Source organism: Leuresthes tenuis, unplaced genomic scaffold (genome assembly GCF_036924035.1).
Source record: "Leuresthes tenuis unplaced genomic scaffold, fLeuTen1.0.hap1 SCAF_12, whole genome shotgun sequence".
NCBI lineage: Eukaryota > Metazoa > Chordata > Actinopteri > Atheriniformes > Atherinopsidae > Leuresthes > Leuresthes tenuis.
The window spans coordinates 10,740,585-10,749,344 of NW_027325366.1; the positions used below are offsets into that span (position 1 = coordinate 10,740,585).

The following is an 8,760-nucleotide window of genomic DNA, read 5'->3' on the forward strand; positions in this document are numbered from 1 at the left end:
CTCCTTTGATGGTGTATGTTCGGGCATTCGAACCTTTTCTTACCCGCTTTTTACAAACTATGGTCAGACATTCAAACCTTCTTGCAGCCGAACACTTCCGCTCTACCTTTTAGTGTTCTATGGGGTATTGACACCTTTTTTTTCACCGCATTTTATAGATTATGGTTGTAAATTCTCACCATCTCTTATCCGACGACCTCTCCTCCTGCTTTGGTTAATATATAGTCGGGCATTCGAACCTTTTCTTACCCGCTTTTTACAAATTATGGTCGAACATTCACACCTACTTGCAGCCGAACACCTCCGCTCCCACTTTTGATGGTGTATAGTCGGGCTTTCTAGCCTTTTCTTCCCCGGTTTTTACAAATTATGGTTGGACATTCAGACCTTGCAACCGAAAACCTCCGCTCCCTCTTTTGATCATACATTGTCAGGCATTTGCACCTACTTGCAGCCGAATACTTCCGCTCCACCTTTTAGTGATGTATGGTTGGCATTTGCACCTTTTCTTACCCTTTCTTACCCTACTGATTGCTTAAGACTAAGTTGTTTTTTCTCAAACTACAACATTTTTTTAATTGTTGAAACTTGATTTGAAGTGGATAAATAAGGAGGACAAACAGTTTTAAGTCAGGCTGATAGAAGGAATTAATTTTATAGCAAAATCTGTATTTCGTCATATGTCGAGAGATGCTTATTGCTGAAGAAGTTCTTTCTCATTCTACAAAGTACAACGTTGTTTATCGTTGAAACTTGATTAGACATGAATAAATATGAAGGACAAAGCAGTCTTAACTTGGTTAGAGTTAAGGAATTCGTTTTATAGGAGAATCCGAATTCGTGCATAACTCGTAAAATAGAGCTTATTTTCGGATTCCTGAAGAATGAGTCTGGTTCTTTCTCATAATACAAAGTTTGTTGTTTATTGTTGAAACTTCATCAGAAGTGAAGAAATAAATGAATGCCTATCAACAAATGTGGGATCTAAACTCTAGTGCTTCCTCTAAAATAATTTCCTTTCTCAATTCAGAAATGTGTGTGTCTAAGTCACAACACCCGTGACACCAAAACGGCTTTCTTTTCTCTCTTTTCTCTACACTCTGCACTGTGAGCACACACACCCAATCAGAAAGGGTTTTTTCTCTCTTTTCTACATTATGGACTGTGGGGACACAAAACCGCTCTCTCTTTTTTTTTTTTGATTGTGTGCCAGGGCGTTGTCTCACGTATTAGATTATGCTTACGATACGAATGGGTTTATCAGTCACATCAGAATCCATACATACTGATCCTCCCGTAATAAAATGGTTGGATCTTATCAAACACACTTTGTTTCTTGTGACAATCAAGTCAGCGAAACAGCGTATACACGTCAAGACACTGAATCAAGTTTGCCACAAGAACTCATAAGTTTGGCAGTATTGCTCTGCCGTCAGCAATCATACACCCATTTTATTTTCGTGAGACATATGCAGGCACCTGTTCATCTACTTTTCTATCACTATGAATTAGTTTATCTATTATCAATAAGGATACTTCTACAACTACTATCAAAGTATGTCCAGACTTCTTATGTTGTCAGTTGCTATATATGAATAAGTGGGTAGCTACTGACAAGCATTAAGCATGTCACACAGCCCAAACATATAACATTTCAGGACACACCACACAGTTAACAACCACAGTGAAGTGTCAAAGCCCAAACATGTAACATTCAACAGGACACTTACACAACACATTCAAATCAAACAGTCAGACAACATACAAGAACATATACCCCAGCCGGCATTGCTCCCTGCCTATTTTCGTACAGCACACTATGTGTGCGCACACCTTTATTCACAAACTCTTCAACTTATACTCTTTTACCAAAGCTGCTACAGCTCGATTGGCCGAATACCCTTAGATCCTATTTCGGTGAATTTGACATCTGCCTTACATGTAACAGATTAGCGGTTTAGCAGTTTTAATTTAGTTTGAGTGAAGGAATTCATTTTATAGCAAAATCCGAAATCGTGAAGAACTCATGAAAGTAAGCTTATTCTCGGATTCCTGAAACTTTAGATTTGCTCTTTCTTTTACTGCAAAGTACATCGTTGTTTTTTTTTTTTGTTTAAATCTTTCTAGACATGGTACATATGAAGGACAAAGCAGTTTTAACATAGTTTGATTGAAGGAATTCATTTTATAGATAAAATCCCAAGAGTCTGCTGAGAAAAGAGAGTGAATGCGAAGTAGACTTTAACACGGCTCTGGGAGCAAGCCGAGTGCGGGCTAACCGGGAGAATGTGTGGGTCAGAACAAAGCCTCAATACGGTGTTCCCGTGGTGTTTGTGGCTGCCTTGTCTTTTGCACAGAGTAAAAGACAAGGCAGCCATCGAATAGGGCCCGATTGTTCCTACTTGGTCAGCCGAGGAGCAAGGGGGGGGAGCAAGCGTCTCAACCAAGCAAATCTCACCAAGTAGGAACAATCGGGCCCTATTCGATGGCTGCAACACCTGAAAGAGATATTGATGCGAGACCCGATCAAAAGCTTTTTCAAAGTCTAAATTTAAGATGACAAGCCGGGTGTTTCTGTCTCTAGCGTAATCAATGATGTCTCGAATCAGTACGAGGCTGTCGGTGAGTTGTCTCTCTGAGATGGCACAAGCCTGGTCTGGGTGAATTACCTCCTCTAAAACAGAGGACATCCGTGTCGTTAAAACCTTGCTAAAAAGTTTACAGTCAAAGTTTAAAAGTGTGATGGGCCTCCAATTCTTTAGGTCAGTCTTATCATTTTTATCAGAAGTGAAGAAATAAATGAATGCCTATCAACAAATGTGGGATCTAAACTCTAGTGCTTCCTCTAAAATAATTTCCTTTCTCAATTTAGAAATGTGTGTGTGTAAGTCACAACACCCGTGACACCAAAACGGCTTTCTTTTCTCTACACTCTGCACTATGAGCACACACACCAAATCAGAAAGGCTTTTTTCTCTCTTTTCTACATTATGGACTGTGGGGACACAAAACCGCTCTCTCTTTTTTTTTTTATCGTGTGCCAGGGCGTTGTCTCACGTATTAGATTGTGCTTACGATACGAATGGGTTTATCAGTCACATCAGAATCCATACATACTGATCCTCCCGTAATAAAATGGTTGGATCTTATCAAACACACTTTGTTTCTTGTGACAATCAAGTCAGCGAAACAGCGTATACACGTCAAGACACTGAATCAAGTTTGCCACAAGAACTCATAAGTTTGGCAGTATTGCTCTGCCGTCAGCAATCATACATCCATTTTATTTTCGTGAGATATGTGCAGGCACCTGTTCATCTACTGTTCTATCAGTAGATGAACAGTTGATAAAATCCCAAGAGTCTGCTGAGAAAAGAGAGTGAATGCGAAGTAGACTTTAACACGGCTCTGGGAGCGAGCCGAGTGCGGGCTAACCGGGAGAATTGCTTGAAAGAAACGCGACACCGAATGAGCGGTCAGAACAAAGCCTCAATACGGTTTTCCCGTGTGTTTTTTGTTGCTGCCTTGTCTTTTGCACAGAGTAAAAGACAAGGCAGCCATCGAATAGGGGGCCCGATTGTTCCTACTTGGTCAGCCGAGGAGCAAGGGGGGGGGGGGGGAGCAAGCGTCTCAACCAAGCAAAGCTCACCATGGGGAAGGTGTGCTATGCCAACTAGCCTGATGCCCTGCTCCCGCAGTGACGGATAATCGTACTCTGGTTTCTCTTCATAACGTACAAGTCTTTCGCCTTTTACTAAAGACTTCTGTGGAGAGCAGCACTAATGAGTTGTTTCTATTTTTGGCAGGCTTTACCTTTGCGGTGAAAGCCCTTTCTGTCTGTGCAAAAGAAATCTTGTTACTGTGCAGAGTGACTTCTCTGAGTAGAGTCGCCTTACTTGTTGCGACTGTGCCGATGTTCGAAGCTGGAGTGCAAAGTTGTTGCTTGAATGGTGCTTGCTGGAGCGTGCGGGAGTGCAAAGTTATACCATTTAAAAGGGCTGAAGAGTGCTCAGTGCAGCAGGTGGGCGGAGGTGCAAAGTGACACTCTGGCCACCTATGGCCATAAAAGAACAGGGGTGTTAGCGGACAATGTGCGCATTGTGCCAGGAAGGGCCCTCGGACGTGAACCAGTGGACAGTTGTCGCTTCTCGGCCTTTTGGCTAAGATCAAGTGTAGTATCTGTTCTTATCAGTTTAATATCTGATATGTCCTCTATACGAGGACTACATATTAAATGGATTTTTAGCAATAGGAGTTGAAAAAGTAGCTGCTCCGTTCAAGTAGACTTTAACACAGCTCTGGGAGCGAGCCGAGTGCGGGCTAACCGGGAGAATTGCTTGAAAGAAACGCCATACCAAATGACGCGGTCAGAACAAAGCCTCAATACGGTGTTCCCGTTGTGTTTTTGTTGCTGCCGCTGTTTGCTTTTTCACAAGAGCGCACCTGTTGAGGGGGGCCTGGGGGGGGCCTGGGTGATGGTGGGTCTCAGGCCCGGGCTGCTGCGACTGGTGTGACCGGGTGGTTTGTTTGTTTGTTTTTTGTTGTTGTTTGTTTTGTTTTTTGTAGAGGTCCTCCGGGAGTGGGGTTGGGTTGAGTGGGGTGGGGCGGGATGGGTACCTTCTGGGGGTACAGTAGCTCCAGAATATGGTCGCTGCAGGCCCCGAGCCTGGTGGACATCAGGCCCTCCTGTCCTGTGTTGGCACCTATGGCCATAAAAAGAACAGGGGTGTTAGCGGACAAGTGCGCATTGTGCCAGGAAGGGCCCTCGGACGTGAACCAGTGGACAGTTGTCGCTTCTCGGCCTTTTGGCTAAGATCAAGTGTCGTATCTGTTCTTATCAGTTTAATATCTGATATGTCCTCTATACGCGGACTACATATTAAATGGATTTTTAGCAATAGGAGTTGAAAAAGTAGCTTGCTCCGTTCACTCCAAGCATTGACCCCGTACTGCAGTGCCGCTGGGAACGGTGCGCTCTTCTCTACTCTTGTGAAAAAGCAAACAGCAGTGCAGGATGCAAGTTTCAGGGAGCCCAAGATGAAACTTTCTTTTAGTGTGCTGAGAAAAGAGAGTGAATGCGGGTTGAGTGGGGTGGGGCGGGATGGGTACCTTCTGGGGGTACAGTAGCTCCCAGAATATGGTCGCTGCAGGCCCCGAGCCTGGTGGACATCAGGCCCTCCTGTCCTGTGTTGGCTCCCTTTTAAAAAGTACAGAACTTAGAACAGGTCTAGTCACTGGCTTTCGGCAGAACTGTCTTCTTTACTTTTTTTTTTTTTTCCCCTTATCGTGTTCAGCATTATGGCAGCAGAATTGTAGTCTGAATACCTTTGATGCCAAACAGATTTGCTTTGCCAAGGGAAGTTTTATAAATGTAAAGCTCCCCTTGATGCCCATTTATTTATTTCTGTTTACAATATATGACATGTAATAGAACTGAACCGGACCGGGGGACAAGGAAAGAAGAAGAGGAAAGAAGAGAAAAACAGAACATACATCGCATACAACACAGCTGTGGATATAGATGACCTGAGACGACATGATAATACATCAACTGCTTAGCGACCATGCTACTGGACTAATGAATGTGGTTGTGTGTGTGTGAGAACATGCAACACCCATGGCACAGGACCTACATGATAACCGTGCTTAGTTATGAGTGTATAAGCGCGTACAGGGCCACAATCCACAGCCATACATACACAAAGAGCCCCGCCCACCAGATGCCACTCAGTGTAACCACCCCCCAAGACCTAATGTGTGTGTGTGAGTGTGTTTGATAAGTAGTAATGTCTAAGGTGTAATTAAAACAGGGGTGGGAACTGCAGAGTGCAACTACTGCAGAGTCCACTACACCCCACCGAACACACACGCCCCCAAAACCCTTCATGTGTGAGTGTGTGCTGTGTACAGGAGCCAGAAGGGAGAGGGGTATGGGGATATACACTGGGGGCAGCCAGGGACTGGCTGCAATAGGCATCCCCGCTACCAGGGAGCCAACACAGGACAGGAGGGCCTGATGTCCACCAGGCTCGGGGCCTGCAGCGACCATATTCTGGGAGCTACTGTACCCCCAGAAGGTACCCATCCCGCCCCACCCCACTCAACCCAACCCCACTCCGGAGGACCTCTACAAAAAACAAACAAACAACAACAAAAAACAAACAAACAAACCACCCGGTCACACCAGTCGCAGCAGCCCGGGCCTGAGACCCACCATCACCCAGGCCCCCCCCAGGCCCCCCCTCAACAGGTGCGCTCTTGTGAAAAAGCAAACAGCGGCAGCAACAAAAACACAACGGGAACACCGTATTGAGGCTTTGTTCTGACCGCTCATTTGGTATGGCGTTTCTTTCAAGCAATTCTCCCGGTTAGCCCGCACTCGGCTCGCTCCCAGAGCTGTGTTAAAGTCTACTTGAACGGAGCAAGCTACTTTTTCAACTCCTATTGCTAAAAATCCATTTAATATGTAGTCCTCGTATAGAGGACATATCAGATATTAAACTGATAAGAACAGATACTACACTTGATCTTAGCCAAAAGGCCGAGAAGCGACAACTGTCCACTGGTTCACGTCCGAGGGCCCTTCCTGGCACAATGCGCACTTGTCCGCTAACACCCCTGTTCTTTTTATGGCCATAGGTGGCCAGAGTGTCACTTTGCACCTCCGCCCACCTGCTGCACTGAGCACTCTTCAGCCCTTTTAAATGGTATAACTTTGCACTCCCGCACGCTCCAGCAAGCACCATTCAAGCAACAACTTTGCACTCCAGCTTCGAACATCGGCACAGTCGCAACAAGTAAGGCGACTCTACTCAGAGAAGTCACTCTGCACAGTAACAAGATTTCTTTTGCACAGACAGAAAGGGCTTCACCCGCAAAGGTAAAGCCTGCCAAAAATAGAAACAACTCATTAGTGCTGCTCTCCACAGAAGTCTTTAGTAAAAGGCGAAAGACTTGTACGTTATGAAGAGAAACCAGAGTACGATTATCCGTCACTGCGGGAGCAGGGCATCAGGCTAGTTGGCATAGCCACCTTCCCCATGGTGAGCTTTGCTTGGTTGAGACGCTTGCTCCCCCCCCCCCCCCCCCCCCCACCCCCTTGCTCCTCGGCTGACCAAGTAGGAACAATCGGGCCCTATTCGATGGCTGCCTTGTCTTTTACTCTGTGCAAAAGACAAGGCAGCAACAAAAACACCACGGGAAAACCGTATTGAGGCTTTGTTCTGACCGCTCATTCGGTGTCGCGTTTCTTTCAAGCAATTCTCCCGGTTAGCCCGCACTCGGCTCGCTCCCAGAGCCGTGTTAAAGTCTACTTCGCATTCACTCTCTTTTCTCAGCAGACTCTTGGGATTTTATCAATAAAATGAATTCCTTCACTCAAACTATGTTAAAACTGCTTTGTCCTTCATATTTACCATGTCTTGAAAGATTTAAACAAAAAAACCAACGTTGTACTTTGCAGTAAAAGAAATAGCAAATCTAAAGTTTCAGGAATCCGAGAATAAGCTTACTTTCATGAGTTCTTCACGATTTCGGATTTTGCTATAAAATGAATTCCTTCACTCAAACTAAATTAAAACTGCTAAACCGCTAATCTGTTACATGTAAGGCAGATGTCAAATTCACCGAATTAGGATTATTCGGTATTCGGCCAATCGAGCTGTAGCAGCTTCGGTAAAAGAGTATAAGTTGAAGAGTTTGTGAATAAAGGTGTGCGCACACATAGTGAGCTGTACGAAAATAGGCAGGGAGCAATGCCGGCTGGGGTATATGTTCTTGTATGTTGTCTGACTGTTTGATTTGAATGTGTTGTGTAAGTGTCCTGTTGAATGTTACATGTTTGGGCTTTGACACGCTTCACTGTGGTTGTTAACTGTGTGGTGTGTCCTGAAATGTTATATGTTTGGGCTGTGTGACATGCTTAATGCTTGTCAGTAGCTACCCACTTATTCATATATAGCAACTGACAACGTAAGAAGTCCGGACATACTTTGATAGAGTAGTTGTAGAAGTATCCTTATTGATAATAGATAAACTAATTCATAGTGATAGAACAGTAGATGAACAGGTGCCTGCACATATCTCACGAAAATAAAATGGATGTATGATTGCTGACGGCAGAGCAATACTGCCAAACTTATGAGTTCTTGTGGCAAACTTGATTCAGTGTCTTGACGTGTATACGCTGTTTCGCTGACTTGATTGTCACAAGAAACAAAGTGTGTTTGATAAGATCCAACCATTTTATTACGGGAGGATCAGTATGTATGGATTCTGATGTGACAAACCCATTCGTATCTTAAGCACAATCTAATACGTGAGACAACACCCTGGCACACGATAAAAAAAAAAAGAGAGAGCGGTTTTGTGTCCCCACAGTCCATCATGTAGAAAAGAGAGAAAAAAGCCTTTCTGATTTGGTGTGTGTACTCACAGTGCAGAGTGTAGAGAAAAGAAAGCCGTTTTGGTGTCACGGGTGTTGTGACTTACACACACACATTTCTGAATTGAGAAAGGAAATTATTTTAGAGGAAGCACTAGAGTTTAGATCCCACATTTGTTGATAGGCATTCATTTATTTCTTCACTTCTGATGAAGTTTCAACAATAAACAACAAACTTTGTATTATGAGAAAGAACCAGACTCATTCTTCAGGAATCCGAAAATAAGCTCTATTTTACGAGTTATGCACGAATTCGGATTCTCCTATAAAACGAATTCCTTAACTCTAACCAAGTTAAGACTGCTTTGTCCTTCATA

The 8,760-nt window shown here is 44.1% G+C and overlaps 3 non-coding genes and 2 pseudogenes across 3 annotated transcripts; 3 read left to right on the top strand and 2 right to left on the bottom strand.

Moving 5' to 3' along the window:
• The first annotated feature begins 3,710 nt into the window (after positions 1-3,710).
• Positions 3,711-3,823, top strand: LOC140265844 (U5 spliceosomal RNA). The gene has a single exon (XR_011906532.1). It is a non-coding gene; the product is annotated as a U5 spliceosomal RNA (small nuclear RNA).
• A 317-nt stretch (positions 3,824-4,140) lies between these two features.
• On the top strand, positions 4,141-4,314 carry LOC140320632 (U2 spliceosomal RNA; annotated as a pseudogene).
• Positions 4,315-4,789: 475 nt separating this feature from the next.
• On the top strand, positions 4,790-4,980 carry LOC140320521 (U2 spliceosomal RNA). Its single transcript, XR_011918360.1, has one exon. It is a non-coding gene; the product is annotated as a U2 spliceosomal RNA (small nuclear RNA).
• Positions 4,981-6,393: 1,413 nt separating this feature from the next.
• Positions 6,394-6,553, bottom strand: LOC140320625 (U2 spliceosomal RNA; annotated as a pseudogene).
• A 316-nt stretch (positions 6,554-6,869) lies between these two features.
• Positions 6,870-6,983, bottom strand: LOC140265793 (U5 spliceosomal RNA). The gene has a single exon (XR_011906485.1). It is a non-coding gene; the product is annotated as a U5 spliceosomal RNA (small nuclear RNA).
• Positions 6,984-8,760: the final 1,777 nt, after the last annotated feature.